General features: G+C 47.9%; 10 non-coding genes across 10 annotated transcripts; all 10 read right to left on the bottom strand.

The window, feature by feature from the left end:
• Positions 1-1,149: 1,149 nt before the first annotated feature.
• On the bottom strand, positions 1,150-1,340 carry LOC142693564 (U2 spliceosomal RNA). Its single transcript, XR_012861893.1, has one exon. It is a non-coding gene; the product is annotated as a U2 spliceosomal RNA (small nuclear RNA).
• A 1,284-nt stretch (positions 1,341-2,624) lies between these two features.
• Positions 2,625-2,815, bottom strand: LOC142693530 (U2 spliceosomal RNA). The gene has a single exon (XR_012861863.1). It is a non-coding gene; the product is annotated as a U2 spliceosomal RNA (small nuclear RNA).
• A 1,312-nt stretch (positions 2,816-4,127) lies between these two features.
• On the bottom strand, positions 4,128-4,318 carry LOC142693529 (U2 spliceosomal RNA). The gene has a single exon (XR_012861862.1). It is a non-coding gene; the product is annotated as a U2 spliceosomal RNA (small nuclear RNA).
• A 1,284-nt stretch (positions 4,319-5,602) lies between these two features.
• On the bottom strand, positions 5,603-5,793 carry LOC142693528 (U2 spliceosomal RNA). The gene has a single exon (XR_012861861.1). It is a non-coding gene; the product is annotated as a U2 spliceosomal RNA (small nuclear RNA).
• A 1,292-nt stretch (positions 5,794-7,085) lies between these two features.
• LOC142693527 (U2 spliceosomal RNA) lies at positions 7,086-7,276 on the bottom strand. The gene has a single exon (XR_012861860.1). It is a non-coding gene; the product is annotated as a U2 spliceosomal RNA (small nuclear RNA).
• Positions 7,277-8,553: 1,277 nt separating this feature from the next.
• On the bottom strand, positions 8,554-8,744 carry LOC142693526 (U2 spliceosomal RNA). Its single transcript, XR_012861859.1, has one exon. It is a non-coding gene; the product is annotated as a U2 spliceosomal RNA (small nuclear RNA).
• Positions 8,745-10,024: 1,280 nt separating this feature from the next.
• On the bottom strand, positions 10,025-10,215 carry LOC142693525 (U2 spliceosomal RNA). Its single transcript, XR_012861858.1, has one exon. It is a non-coding gene; the product is annotated as a U2 spliceosomal RNA (small nuclear RNA).
• Positions 10,216-11,495: 1,280 nt separating this feature from the next.
• On the bottom strand, positions 11,496-11,686 carry LOC142693524 (U2 spliceosomal RNA). The gene has a single exon (XR_012861857.1). It is a non-coding gene; the product is annotated as a U2 spliceosomal RNA (small nuclear RNA).
• A 1,280-nt stretch (positions 11,687-12,966) lies between these two features.
• On the bottom strand, positions 12,967-13,157 carry LOC142693523 (U2 spliceosomal RNA). The gene has a single exon (XR_012861856.1). It is a non-coding gene; the product is annotated as a U2 spliceosomal RNA (small nuclear RNA).
• A 1,296-nt stretch (positions 13,158-14,453) lies between these two features.
• Positions 14,454-14,644, bottom strand: LOC142693521 (U2 spliceosomal RNA). The gene has a single exon (XR_012861855.1). It is a non-coding gene; the product is annotated as a U2 spliceosomal RNA (small nuclear RNA).
• Between the last annotated feature and the right edge of the window lie 356 nt (positions 14,645-15,000).

The following is a 15,000-nucleotide window of genomic DNA, read 5'->3' as shown; positions in this document are numbered from 1 at the left end:
AGGCCGGAGAGGAAGCCAGACAGGATTTGCTTCTTTTGCTTGCACCACAATGCAGTGCTGAAAGAGGAGGAATCTACATAAAAACGCCTTCCTGGCAACGCCCAAATGCCCTGCTGCCATGCAGATAAACACTGGCAGCGGCAGCAAGTGCATGCCCACAGCCACCCCTTGTTCCTTCACACCTTGTATCAGCTGTAATCCAGTCCAGTCCAGTGCTGCCTGCTGAGCAGCACTGACCAACACTGCCTGGGCCCAGGCTTTTATCTCTGAGGCCCCATTATGATGTCAGAAAGCTGGCTCTGGAATCCTGAGGGCTCCACTATGACACGTGCAAAGTTCCGTCTGAACTTTATATAAGACGGTGAGGCTCAGTCAGTCACTCAGTGTTGCCTGAGAGGGCAACACTGCAACAGCCGGCCGCCAGGCTGTCTTTTTTTTGCACAGCTAGTTGCCTCCAGGAGGCCACAAGAGGGAGACAAGGGACTGCAAAATGGAAAATAGGCATCCACCAACTTTACAGACAACTTCTCCTTGCTCCTACAACCTCCATCCTTGCACAGTTTGTTATTCTTCTAGGTAACATAGTAACAAATCCAAATTGCTGCTCTCTTTGTAGGCAAGCAAGGCTTTGTTGCAACTGCAATTCTTACTTCTTCTTGAAATGTAGGGACGACAGTACATTCCATCACATCCATCTAGTGTACACAGGTAGGTCCATTGTGGCGGGCAGGCGAGCGGGCGGGCTGCTTTATTGGCTGTTTGCTGTTCCCCTACTCCACTCCACTATTTGACTGTTGTGCTGCATCAATCAATCAATCAATCAATCAATCAATCAATCAATCAATCAATCAGTGGCTGGCTCAGGTGCAGCTCTTTAACTTACCTAAAAGGGAGGGCGGAGAGAAGACAAGGAAGGTGAATGAGGTGTTCCAATGTGAAATGCCGGAAACACAGAAACACAGACGACACACAACAAGAGGTGGCAATCTATTCATTAATTGCATTTAATCAATGAGCTCATTATCACTCATGCATTGTCCAACAGGTGTTGAAATAATGGGATTAAAAGGGCAGATCCCTTCAGAAAGACAGAAACAATAGCAAAGACAAAAAACACTTTTGGAATCTGCTTTTAGTCAACACATAAGGAAAGGGTGCACCGGTCCTGGAAATACTGCAATACTAGGTCAATGCGTGGAGTGGACAGAGCAAGCTCTATTTCCATCTCCCTGTTCTAAAAATCCATTTAATATATGGTCCCCAGATAGGGGACGTATCAGATATTAAACTGATAAGAACAGATACTACACTTGATCTTAGCCAAAAGGCCGAGAAGCGATAACCCGAACGGGCCGCGCGTTGCCCGAGCCTGCCCGATACTGCTGTTCAGCCCTTGCAGCGATTCAGCCTACTTCTAGGCAATTCCATGGGGCCCTGCAGGCTCACACACTCACAGCTACACGGGAGGTGAATAAAGGCCGGAGAGGAAGCCAGACAGGATTTGCTTCTTTTGCTTGCACCACAATGCAGTGCTGAAAGAGGAGGAATCTACATAAAAACGCCTTCCTGGCAACGCCCAAATGCCCTGCTGCCATGCAGATAAACACTGGCAGCGGCAGCAAGTGCATGCCCACAGCCACCCCTTGTTCCTTCACACCTTGTATCAGCTGTAATCCAGTCCAGTCCAGTGCTGCCTGCTGAGCAGCACTGACCAACACTGCCTGGGCCCAGGCTTTTATCTCTGAGGCCCCATTATGATGTCAGAAAGCTGGCTCTGGAATCCTGAGGGCTCCACTATGACACGTGCAAAGTTCCGTCTGAACTTTATATAAGACGGTGAGGCTCAGTCAGTCACTCAGTGTTGCCTGAGAGGGCAACACTGCAACAGCCGGCCGCCAGGCTGTCTTTTTTTTGCACAGCTAGTTGCCTCCAGGAGGCCACAAGAGGGAGACAAGGGACTGCAAAATGGAAAATAGGCATCCACCAACTTTACAGACAACTTCTCCTTGCTCCTACAACCTCCATCCTTGCACAGTTTGTTATTCTTCTAGGTAACATAGTAACAAATCCAAATTGCTGCTCTCTTTGTAGGCAAGCAAGGCTTTGTTGCAACTGCAATTCTTACTTCTTCTTGAAATGTAGGGACGACAGTACATTCCATCACATCCATCTAGTGTACACAGGTAGGTCCATTGTGGCGGGCAGGCGAGCGGGCGGGCTGCTTTATTGGCTGTTTGCTGTTCCCCTACTCCACTCCACTATTTGACTGTTGTGCTGCATCAATCAATCAATCAATCAATCAATCAATCAATCAATCAATCAATCAGTGGCTGGCTCAGGTGCAGCTCTTTAACTTACCTAAAAGGGAGGGCGGAGAGAAGACAAGGAAGGTGAATGAGGTGTTCCAATGTGAAATGCCGGAAACACAGAAACACAGACGACACACAACAAGAGGTGGCAATCTATTCATTAATTGCATTTAATCAATGAGCTCATTATCACTCATGCATTGTCCAACAGGTGTTGAAATAATGGGATTAAAAGGGGAGATCCCTTCAGAAAGACAGAAACAATAGCAAAGACAAAAAACACTTTTGGAATCTGCTTTTAGTCAACACATAAGGAAAGGGTGCACCGGTCCTGGAAATACTGCAATACCAGGTCAATGCGTGGAGTGGACAGAGCAAGCTCTATTTCCATCTCCCTGTTCTAAAAATCCATTTAATATATGGTCCCCAGATAGGGGACGTATCAGATATTAAACTGATAAGAACAGATACTACACTTGATCTTAGCCAAAAGGCCGAGAAGCGATAACCCGAACGGGCCGCGCGTTGCCCGAGCCTGCCCGATACTGCTGTTCAGCCCTTGCAGCGATTCAGCCTACTTCTAGGCAATTCCATGGGGCCCTGCAGGCTCACACACTCACAGCTACACGGGAGGTGAATAAAGGCCGGAGAGGAAGCCAGACAGGATTTGCTTCTTTTGCTTGCACCACAATGCAGTGCTGAAAGAGGAGGAATCTACATAAAAACGCCTTCCTGGCAACGCCCAAATGCCCTGCTGCCATGCAGATAAACACTGGCAGCGGCAGAAAGTGCATGCCCACAGCCACCCCTTGTTCCTTCACACCTTGTATCAGCTGTAATCCAGTCCAGTCCAGTGCTGCCTGCTGAGCAGCACTGACCAACACTGCCTGGGCCCAGGCTTTTATCTCTGAGGCCCCATTATGATGTCAGAAAGCTGGCTCTGGAATCCTGAGGGCTCCACTATGACACGTGCAAAGTTCCGTCTGAACTTTATATAAGACGGTGAGGCTCAGTCAGTCACTCAGTGTTGCCTGAGAGGGCAACACTGCAACAGCCGGCCGCCAGGCTGTCTTTTTTTTGCACAGCTAGTTGCCTCCAGGAGGCCACAAGAGGGAGACAAGGGACTGCAAAATGGAAAATAGGCATCCACCAACTTTACAGACAACTTCTCCTTGCTCCTACAACCTCCATCCTTGCACAGTTTGTTATTCTTCTAGGTAACATAGTAACAAATCCAAATTGCTGCTCTCTTTGTAGGCAAGCAAGGCTTTGTTGCAACTGCAATTCTTACTTCTTCTTGAAATGTAGGGACGACAGTACATTCCATCACATCCATCTAGTGTACACAGGTAGGTCCATTGTGGCGGGCAGGCGAGCGGGCGGGCTGCTTTATTGGCTGTTTGCTGTTCCCCTACTCCACTCCACTATTTGACTGTTGTGCTGCATCAATCAATCAATCAATCAATCAATCAATCAATCAATCAATCAATCAATCAATCAATCAATCAATCAATCAATCAGTGGCTGGCTCAGGTGCAGCTCTTTAACTTACCTAAAAGGGAGGGCGGAGAGAAGACAAGGAAGGTGAATGAGGTGTTCCAATGTGAAATGCCGGAAACACAGAAACACAGACGACACACAACAAGAGGTGGCAATCTATTCATTAATTGCATTTAATCAATGAGCTCATTATCACTCATGCATTGTCCAACAGGTGTTGAAATAATGGGATTAAAAGGGGAGATCCCTTCAGAAAGACAGAAACAATAGCAAAGACAAAAAACACTTTTGGAATCTGCTTTTAGTCAACACATAAGGAAAGGGTGCACCGGTCCTGGAAATACTGCAATACCAGGTCAATGCGTGGAGTGGACAGAGCAAGCTCTATTTCCATCTCCCTGTTCTAAAAATCCATTTAATATATGGTCCCCAGATAGGGGACGTATCAGATATTAAACTGATAAGAACAGATACTACACTTGATCTTAGCCAAAAGGCCGAGAAGCGATAACCCGAACGGGCCGCGCGTTGCCCGAGCCTGCCCGATACTGCTGTTCAGCCCTTGCAGCGATTCAGCCTACTTCTAGGCAATTCCATGGGGCCCTGCAGGCTCACACACTCACAGCTACACGGGAGGTGAATAAAGGCCGGAGAGGAAGCCAGACAGGATTTGCTTCTTTTGCTTGCACCACAATGCAGTGCTGAAAGAGGAGGAATCTACATAAAAACGCCTTCCTGGCAACGCCCAAATGCCCTGCTGCCATGCAGATAAACACTGGCAGCGGCAGCAAGTGCATGCCCACAGCCACCCCTTGTTCCTTCACACCTTGTATCAGCTGTAATCCAGTCCAGTCCAGTGCTGCCTGCTGAGCAGCACTGACCAACACTGCCTGGGCCCAGGCTTTTATCTCTGAGGCCCCATTATGATGTCAGAAAGCTGGCTCTGGAATCCTGAGGGCTCCACTATGACACGTGCAAAGTTCCGTCTGAACTTTATATAAGACGGTGAGGCTCAGTCAGTCACTCAGTGTTGCCTGAGAGGGCAACACTGCAACAGCCGGCCGCCAGGCTGTCTTTTTTTTGCACAGCTAGTTGCCTCCAGGAGGCCACAAGAGGGAGACAAGGGACTGCAAAATGGAAAATAGGCATCCACCAACTTTACAGACAACTTCTCCTTGCTCCTACAACCTCCATCCTTGCACAGTTTGTTATTCTTCTAGGTAACATAGTAACAAATCCAAATTGCTGCTCTCTTTGTAGGCAAGCAAGGCTTTGTTGCAACTGCAATTCTTACTTCTTCTTGAAATGTAGGGACGACAGTACATTCCATCACATCCATCTAGTGTACACAGGTAGGTCCATTGTGGCGGGCAGGCGAGCGGGCGGGCTGCTTTATTGGCTGTTTGCTGTTCCCCTACTCCACTCCACTATTTGACTGTTGTGCTGCATCAATCAATCAATCAATCAATCAATCAATCAATCAATCAATCAATCAGTGGCTGGCTCAGGTGCAGCTCTTTAACTTACCTAAAAGGGAGGGCGGAGAGAAGACAAGGAAGGTGAATGAGGTGTTCCAATGTGAAATGCCGGAAACACAGAAACACAGACGACACACAACAAGAGGTGGCAATCTATTCATTAATTGCATTTAATCAATGAGCTCATTATCACTCATGCATTGTCCAACAGGTGTTGAAATAATGGGATTAAAAGGGGAGATCCCTTCAGAAAGACAGAAACAATAGCAAAGACAAAAAACACTTTTGGAATCTGCTTTTAGTCAACACATAAGGAAAGGGTGCACCGGTCCTGGAAATACTGCAATACCAGGTCAATGCGTGGAGTGGACAGAGCAAGCTCTATTTCCATCTCCCTGTTCTAAAAATCCATTTAATATATGGTCCCCAGATAGGGGACGTATCAGATATTAAACTGATAAGAACAGATACTACACTTGATCTTAGCCAAAAGGCCGAGAAGCGATAACCCGAACGGGCCGCGCGTTGCCCGAGCCTGCCCGATACTGCTGTTCAGCCCTTGCAGCGATTCAGCCTACTTCTAGGCAATTCCATGGGGCCCTGCAGGCTCACACACTCACAGCTACACGGGAGGTGAATAAAGGCCGGAGAGGAAGCCAGACAGGATTTGCTTCTTTTGCTTGCACCACAATGCAGTGCTGAAAGAGGAGGAATCTACATAAAAACGCCTTCCTGGCAACGCCCAAATGCCCTGCTGCCATGCAGATAAACACTGGCAGCGGCAGCAAGTGCATGCCCACAGCCACCCCTTGTTCCTTCACACCTTGTATCAGCTGTAATCCAGTCCAGTCCAGTGCTGCCTGCTGAGCAGCACTGACCAACACTGCCTGGGCCCAGGCTTTTATCTCTGAGGCCCCATTATGATGTCAGAAAGCTGGCTCTGGAATCCTGAGGGCTCCACTATGACACGTGCAAAGTTCCGTCTGAACTTTATATAAGACGGTGAGGCTCAGTCAGTCACTCAGTGTTGCCTGAGAGGGCAACACTGCAACAGCCGGCCGCCAGGCTGTCTTTTTTTTGCACAGCTAGTTGCCTCCAGGAGGCCACAAGAGGGAGACAAGGGACTGCAAAATGGAAAATAGGCATCCACCAACTTTACAGACAACTTCTCCTTGCTCCTACAACCTCCATCCTTGCACAGTTTGTTATTCTTCTAGGTAACATAGTAACAAATCCAAATTGCTGCTCTCTTTGTAGGCAAGCAAGGCTTTGTTGCAACTGCAATTCTTACTTCTTCTTGAAATGTAGGGACGACAGTACATTCCATCACATCCATCTAGTGTACACAGGTAGGTCCATTGTGGCGGGCAGGCGAGCGGGCGGGCTGCTTTATTGGCTGTTTGCTGTTCCCCTACTCCACTCCACTATTTGACTGTTGTGCTGCATCAATCAATCAATCAATCAATCAATCAATCAATCAATCAATCAATCAATCAATCAGTGGCTGGCTCAGGTGCAGCTCTTTAACTTACCTAAAAGGGAGGGCGGAGAGAAGACAAGGAAGGTGAATGAGGTGTTCCAATGTGAAATGCCGGAAACACAGAAACACAGACGACACACAACAAGAGGTGGCAATCTATTCATTAATTGCATTTAATCAATGAGCTCATTATCACTCATGCATTGTCCAACAGGTGTTGAAATAATGGGATTAAAAGGGGAGATCCCTTCAGAAAGACAGAAACAATAGCAAAGACAAAAAACACTTTTGGAATCTGCTTTTAGTCAACACATAAGGAAAGGGTGCACCGGTCCTGGAAATACTGCAATACCAGGTCAATGCGTGGAGTGGACAGAGCAAGCTCTATTTCCATCTCCCTGTTCTAAAAATCCATTTAATATATGGTCCCCAGATAGGGGACGTATCAGATATTAAACTGATAAGAACAGATACTACACTTGATCTTAGCCAAAAGGCCGAGAAGCGATAACCCGAACGGGCCGCGCGTTGCCCGAGCCTGCCCGATACTGCTGTTCAGCCCTTGCAGCGATTCAGCCTACTTCTAGGCAATTCCATGGGGCCCTGCAGGCTCACACACTCACAGCTACACGGGAGGTGAATAAAGGCCGGAGAGGAAGCCAGACAGGATTTGCTTCTTTTGCTTGCACCACAATGCAGTGCTGAAAGAGGAGGAATCTACATAAAAACGCCTTCCTGGCAACGCCCAAATGCCCTGCTGCCATGCAGATAAACACTGGCAGCGGCAGCAAGTGCATGCCCACAGCCACCCCTTGTTCCTTCACACCTTGTATCAGCTGTAATCCAGTCCAGTCCAGTGCTGCCTGCTGAGCAGCACTGACCAACACTGCCTGGGCCCAGGCTTTTATCTCTGAGGCCCCATTATGATGTCAGAAAGCTGGCTCTGGAATCCTGAGGGCTCCACTATGACACGTGCAAAGTTCCGTCTGAACTTTATATAAGACGGTGAGGCTCAGTCAGTCACTCAGTGTTGCCTGAGAGGGCAACACTGCAACAGCCGGCCGCCAGGCTGTCTTTTTTTTGCACAGCTAGTTGCCTCCAGGAGGCCACAAGAGGGAGACAAGGGACTGCAAAATGGAAAATAGGCATCCACCAACTTTACAGACAACTTCTCCTTGCTCCTACAACCTCCATCCTTGCACAGTTTGTTATTCTTCTAGGTAACATAGTAACAAATCCAAATTGCTGCTCTCTTTGTAGGCAAGCAAGGCTTTGTTGCAACTGCAATTCTTACTTCTTCTTGAAATGTAGGGACGACAGTACATTCCATCACATCCATCTAGTGTACACAGGTAGGTCCATTGTGGCGGGCAGGCGAGCGGGCGGGCTGCTTTATTGGCTGTTTGCTGTTCCCCTACTCCACTCCACTATTTGACTGTTGTGCTGCATCAATCAATCAATCAATCAATCAATCAATCAATCAATCAAGTGGCTGGCTCAGGTGCAGCTCTTTAACTTACCTAAAAGGGAGGGCGGAGAGAAGACAAGGAAGGTGAATGAGGTGTTCCAATGTGAAATGCCGGAAACACAGAAACACAGACGACACACAACAAGAGGTGGCAATCTATTCATTAATTGCATTTAATCAATGAGCTCATTATCACTCATGCATTGTCCAACAGGTGTTGAAATAATGGGATTAAAAGGGGAGATCCCTTCAGAAAGACAGAAACAATAGCAAAGACAAAAAACACTTTTGGAATCTGCTTTTAGTCAACACATAAGGAAAGGGTGCACCGGTCCTGGAAATACTGCAATACCAGGTCAATGCGTGGAGTGGACAGAGCAAGCTCTATTTCCATCTCCCTGTTCTAAAAATCCATTTAATATATGGTCCCCAGATAGGGGACGTATCAGATATTAAACTGATAAGAACAGATACTACACTTGATCTTAGCCAAAAGGCCGAGAAGCGATAACCCGAACGGGCCGCGCGTTGCCCGAGCCTGCCCGATACTGCTGTTCAGCCCTTGCAGCGATTCAGCCTACTTCTAGGCAATTCCATGGGGCCCTGCAGGCTCACACACTCACAGCTACACGGGAGGTGAATAAAGGCCGGAGAGGAAGCCAGACAGGATTTGCTTCTTTTGCTTGCACCACAATGCAGTGCTGAAAGAGGAGGAATCTACATAAAAACGCCTTCCTGGCAACGCCCAAATGCCCTGCTGCCATGCAGATAAACACTGGCAGCGGCAGCAAGTGCATGCCCACAGCCACCCCTTGTTCCTTCACACCTTGTATCAGCTGTAATCCAGTCCAGTCCAGTGCTGCCTGCTGAGCAGCACTGACCAACACTGCCTGGGCCCAGGCTTTTATCTCTGAGGCCCCATTATGATGTCAGAAAGCTGGCTCTGGAATCCTGAGGGCTCCACTATGACACGTGCAAAGTTCCGTCTGAACTTTATATAAGACGGTGAGGCTCAGTCAGTCACTCAGTGTTGCCTGAGAGGGCAACACTGCAACAGCCGGCCGCCAGGCTGTCTTTTTTTTGCACAGCTAGTTGCCTCCAGGAGGCCACAAGAGGGAGACAAGGGACTGCAAAATGGAAAATAGGCATCCACCAACTTTACAGACAACTTCTCCTTGCTCCTACAACCTCCATCCTTGCACAGTTTGTTATTCTTCTAGGTAACATAGTAACAAATCCAAATTGCTGCTCTCTTTGTAGGCAAGCAAGGCTTTGTTGCAACTGCAATTCTTACTTCTTCTTGAAATGTAGGGACGACAGTACATTCCATCACATCCATCTAGTGTACACAGGTAGGTCCATTGTGGCGGGCAGGCGAGCGGGCGGGCTGCTTTATTGGCTGTTTGCTGTTCCCCTACTCCACTCCACTATTTGACTGTTGTGCTGCATCAATCAATCAATCAATCAATCAATCAATCAATCAATCAATCAGTGGCTGGCTCAGGTGCAGCTCTTTAACTTACCTAAAAGGGAGGGCGGAGAGAAGACAAGGAAGGTGAATGAGGTGTTCCAATGTGAAATGCCGGAAACACAGAAACACAGACGACACACAACAAGAGGTGGCAATCTATTCATTAATTGCATTTAATCAATGAGCTCATTATCACTCATGCATTGTCCAACAGGTGTTGAAATAATGGGATTAAAAGGGGAGATCCCTTCAGAAAGACAGAAACAATAGCAAAGACAAAAAACACTTTTGGAATCTGCTTTTAGTCAACACATAAGGAAAGGGTGCACCGGTCCTGGAAATACTGCAATACCAGGTCAATGCGTGGAGTGGACAGAGCAAGCTCTATTTCCATCTCCCTGTTCTAAAAATCCATTTAATATATGGTCCCCAGATAGGGGACGTATCAGATATTAAACTGATAAGAACAGATACTACACTTGATCTTAGCCAAAAGGCCGAGAAGCGATAACCCGAACGGGCCGCGCGTTGCCCGAGCCTGCCCGATACTGCTGTTCAGCCCTTGCAGCGATTCAGCCTACTTCTAGGCAATTCCATGGGGCCCTGCAGGCTCACACACTCACAGCTACACGGGAGGTGAATAAAGGCCGGAGAGGAAGCCAGACAGGATTTGCTTCTTTTGCTTGCACCACAATGCAGTGCTGAAAGAGGAGGAATCTACATAAAAACGCCTTCCTGGCAACGCCCAAATGCCCTGCTGCCATGCAGATAAACACTGGCAGCGGCAGCAAGTGCATGCCCACAGCCACCCCTTGTTCCTTCACACCTTGTATCAGCTGTAATCCAGTCCAGTCCAGTGCTGCCTGCTGAGCAGCACTGACCAACACTGCCTGGGCCCAGGCTTTTATCTCTGAGGCCCCATTATGATGTCAGAAAGCTGGCTCTGGAATCCTGAGGGCTCCACTATGACACGTGCAAAGTTCCGTCTGAACTTTATATAAGACGGTGAGGCTCAGTCAGTCACTCAGTGTTGCCTGAGAGGGCAACACTGCAACAGCCGGCCGCCAGGCTGTCTTTTTTTTGCACAGCTAGTTGCCTCCAGGAGGCCACAAGAGGGAGACAAGGGACTGCAAAATGGAAAATAGGCATCCACCAACTTTACAGACAACTTCTCCTTGCTCCTACAACCTCCATCCTTGCACAGTTTGTTATTCTTCTAGGTAACATAGTAACAAATCCAAATTGCTGCTCTCTTTGTAGGCAAGCAAGGCTTTGTTGCAACTGCAATTCTTACTTCTTCTTGAAATGTAGGGACGACAGTACATTCCATCACATCCATCTAGTGTACACAGGTAGGTCCATTGTGGCGGGCAGGCGAGCGGGCGGGCTGCTTTATTGGCTGTTTGCTGTTCCCCTACTCCACTCCACTATTTGACTGTTGTGCTGCATCAATCAATCAATCAATCAATCAATCAATCAATCAATCAATCAGTGGCTGGCTCAGGTGCAGCTCTTTAACTTACCTAAAAGGGAGGGCGGAGAGAAGACAAGGAAGGTGAATGAGGTGTTCCAATGTGAAATGCCGGAAACACAGAAACACAGACGACACACAACAAGAGGTGGCAATCTATTCATTAATTGCATTTAATCAATGAGCTCATTATCACTCATGCATTGTCCAACAGGTGTTGAAATAATGGGATTAAAAGGGGAGATCCCTTCAGAAAGACAGAAACAATAGCAAAGACAAAAAACACTTTTGGAATCTGCTTTTAGTCAACACATAAGGAAAGGGTGCACCGGTCCTGGAAATACTGCAATACCAGGTCAATGCGTGGAGTGGACAGAGCAAGCTCTATTTCCATCTCCCTGTTCTAAAAATCCATTTAATATATGGTCCCCAGATAGGGGACGTATCAGATATTAAACTGATAAGAACAGATACTACACTTGATCTTAGCCAAAAGGCCGAGAAGCGATAACCCGAACGGGCCGCGCGTTGCCCGAGCCTGCCCGATACTGCTGTTCAGCCCTTGCAGCGATTCAGCCTACTTCTAGGCAATTCCATGGGGCCCTGCAGGCTCACACACTCACAGCTACACGGGAGGTGAATAAAGGCCGGAGAGGAAGCCAGACAGGATTTGCTTCTTTTGCTTGCACCACAATGCAGTGCTGAAAGAGGAGGAATCTACATAAAAACGCCTTCCTGGCAACGCCCAAATGCCCTGCTGCCATGCAGATAAACACTGGCAGCGGCAGCAAGTGCATGCCCACAGCCACCCCTTGTTCCTTCACACCTTGTATCAGCTGTAATCCAGTCCAGTCCAGTGCTGCCTGCTGAGCAGCACTGACCAACACTGCTTGGGCCCAGGCTTTTATCTCTGAGGCCCCATTATGATGTCAGAAAGCTGGCTCTGGAATCCTGAGGGCTCCACTATGACACGTGCAAAGTTCCGTCTGAACTTTATATAAGACGGTGAGGCTCAGTCAGTCACTCAGTGTTGCCTGAGAGGGCAACACTGCAACAGCCGGCCGCCAGGCTGTCTTTTTTTTGCACAGCTAGTTGCCTCCAGGAGGCCACAAGAGGGAGACAAGGGACTGCAAAATGGAAAATAGGCATCCACCAACTTTACAGACAACTTCTCCTTGCTCCTACAACCTCCATCCTTGCACAGTTTGTTATTCTTCTAGGTAACATAGTAACAAATCCAAATTGCTGCTCTCTTTGTAGGCAAGCAAGGCTTTGTTGCAACTGCAATTCTTACTTCTTCTTGAAATGTAGGGACGACAGTACATTCCATCACATCCATCTAGTGTACACAAGTAGGTCCATTGTGGCGGGCAGGCGAGCGGGCGGGCTGCTTTATTGGCTGTTTGCTGTTCCCCTACTCCACTCCACTATTTGACTGTTGTGCTGCATCAATCAATCAATCAATCAATCAATCAATCAATCAATCAATCAGTGGCTGGCTCAGGTGCAGCTCTTTAACTTACCTAAAAGGGAGGGCGGAGAGAAGACAAGGAAGGTGAATGAGGTGTTCCAATGTGAAATGCCGGAAACACAGAAACACAGACGACACACAACAAGAGGTGGCAATCTATTCATTAATTGCATTTAATCAATGAGCTCATTATCACTCATGCATTGTCCAACAGGTGTTGAAATAATGGGATTAAAAGGGGAGATCCCTTCAGAAAGACAGAAACAATAGCAAAGACAAAAAACACTTTTGGAATCTGCTTTTAGTCAACACATAAGGAAAGGGTGCACCGGTCCTGGAAATACTGCAATACCAGGTCAATGCGTGGAGTGGACAGAGCAAGCTCTATTTCCATCTCCCTGTTCTAAAAATCCATTTAATATATGGTCCCCAGATAGGGGACGTATCAGATATTAAACTGATAAGAACAGATACTACACTTGATCTTAGCCAAAAGGCCGAGAAGCGATAACCCGAACGGGCCGCGCGTTGCCCGAGCCTGCCCGATACTGCTGTTCAGCCCTTGCAGCGATTCAGCCTACTTCTAGGCAATTCCATGGGGCCCTGCAGGCTCACACACTCACAGCTACACGGGAGGTGAATAAAGGCCGGAGAGGAAGCCAGACAGGATTTGCTTCTTTTGCTTGCACCACAATGCAGTGCTGAAAGAGGAGGAATCTACATAAAAACGCCTTCCTGGCAACGCCCAAATGCCCTGCTGCCATGCAGATAAACACTGGCAGCGGCAGCAAGTGCATGCCCACAGCCACCCCTTGTTCCTTCACACCTTGTATCAGCTGTAATCCAGTCCAGTCCAGTGCTGCCTGCTGAGCAGCACTGACCAACACTGCTTGGGCCCAGGCTTTTATCTCTGAGGCCCCATTATGATGTCAGAAAGCTGGCTCTGGAATCCTGAGGGCTCCACTATGACACGTGCAAAGTTCCGTCTGAACTTTATATAAGACGGTGAGGCTCAGTCAGTCACTCAGTGTTGCCTGAGAGGGCAACACTGCAACAGCCGGCCGCCAGGCTGTCTTTTTTTTGCACAGCTAGTTGCCTCCAGGAGGCCACAAGAGGGAGACAAGGGACTGCAAAATGGAAAATAGGCATCCACCAACTTTACAGACAACTTCTCCTTGCTCCTACAACCTCCATCCTTGCACAGTTTGTTATTCTTCTAGGTAACATAGTAACAAATCCAAATTGCTGCTCTCTTTGTAGGCAAGCAAGGCTTTGTTGCAACTGCAATTCTTACTTCTTCTTGAAATGTAGGGACGACAGTACATTCCATCACATCCATCTAGTGTACACAAGTAGGTCCATTGTGGCGGGCAGGCGAGCGGGCGGGCTGCTTTATTGGCTGTTTGCTGTTCCCCTACTCCACTCCACTATTTGACTGTTGTGCTGCATCAATCAATCAATCAATCAATCAATCAATCAATCAATCAATCAATCAATCAATCAATCAGTGGCTGGCTCAGGTGCAGCTCTTTAACTTACCTAAAAGGGAGGGCGGAGAGAAGACAAGGAAGGTGAATGAGGTGTTCCAATGTGAAATGCCGGAAACACAGAAACACAGACGACACACAACAAGAGGTGGCAATCTATTCATTAATTGCATTTAATCAATGAGCTCATTATCACTCATGCATTTTCCAACAGGTGTTGAAATAATGGGATTAAAAGGGGAGATCCCTTCAGAAAGACAGAAACAATAGCAAAGACAAAAAACACTTTTGGAATCTGCTTTTAGTCAACACATAAGGAAAGGGTGCACCGGTCCTGGAAATACTGCAATACCAGGTCAATGCGTGGAGTGGACAGAGCAAGCTCTATTTCCATCTCCCTGTTCTAAAAATCCATTTAATATATGGTCCCCAGATAGGGGACGTATCAGATATTAAACTGATAAGAACAGATACTACACTTGATCTTAGCCAAAAGGCCGAGAAGCGATAACCCGAACGGGCCGCGCGTTGCCCGAGCCTGCCCGATACTGCTGTTCAGCCCTTGCAGCGATTCAGCCTACTTCTAGGCAATTCCATGGGGCCCTGCAGGCTCACACACTCACAGCTACACGGGAGGTGAATAAAGGCCGGAGAGGAAGCCAGACAGGATTTGCTTCTTTTGCTTGCACCACAATGCAGTGCTGAAAGAGGAGGAATCCACATAAAAACGCCTTCCTGGCAACGCCCAAATGCCCTGCTGCCATGCAGATAAACACTGGCAGCGGCAGCAAGTGCATGCCCACAGCCACCCCTTGTTCCTTCACACCTTGTATCAGCTGTAATCCAGTCCAGTCCAGTGCTGCCT

Source organism: Rhinoderma darwinii (assembly GCF_050947455.1).
Source record: "Rhinoderma darwinii isolate aRhiDar2 chromosome 5 unlocalized genomic scaffold, aRhiDar2.hap1 SUPER_5_unloc_43, whole genome shotgun sequence".
NCBI lineage: Eukaryota > Metazoa > Chordata > Amphibia > Anura > Rhinodermatidae > Rhinoderma > Rhinoderma darwinii.
This window is presented reverse-complemented; position numbering and strand designations above follow the sequence as displayed.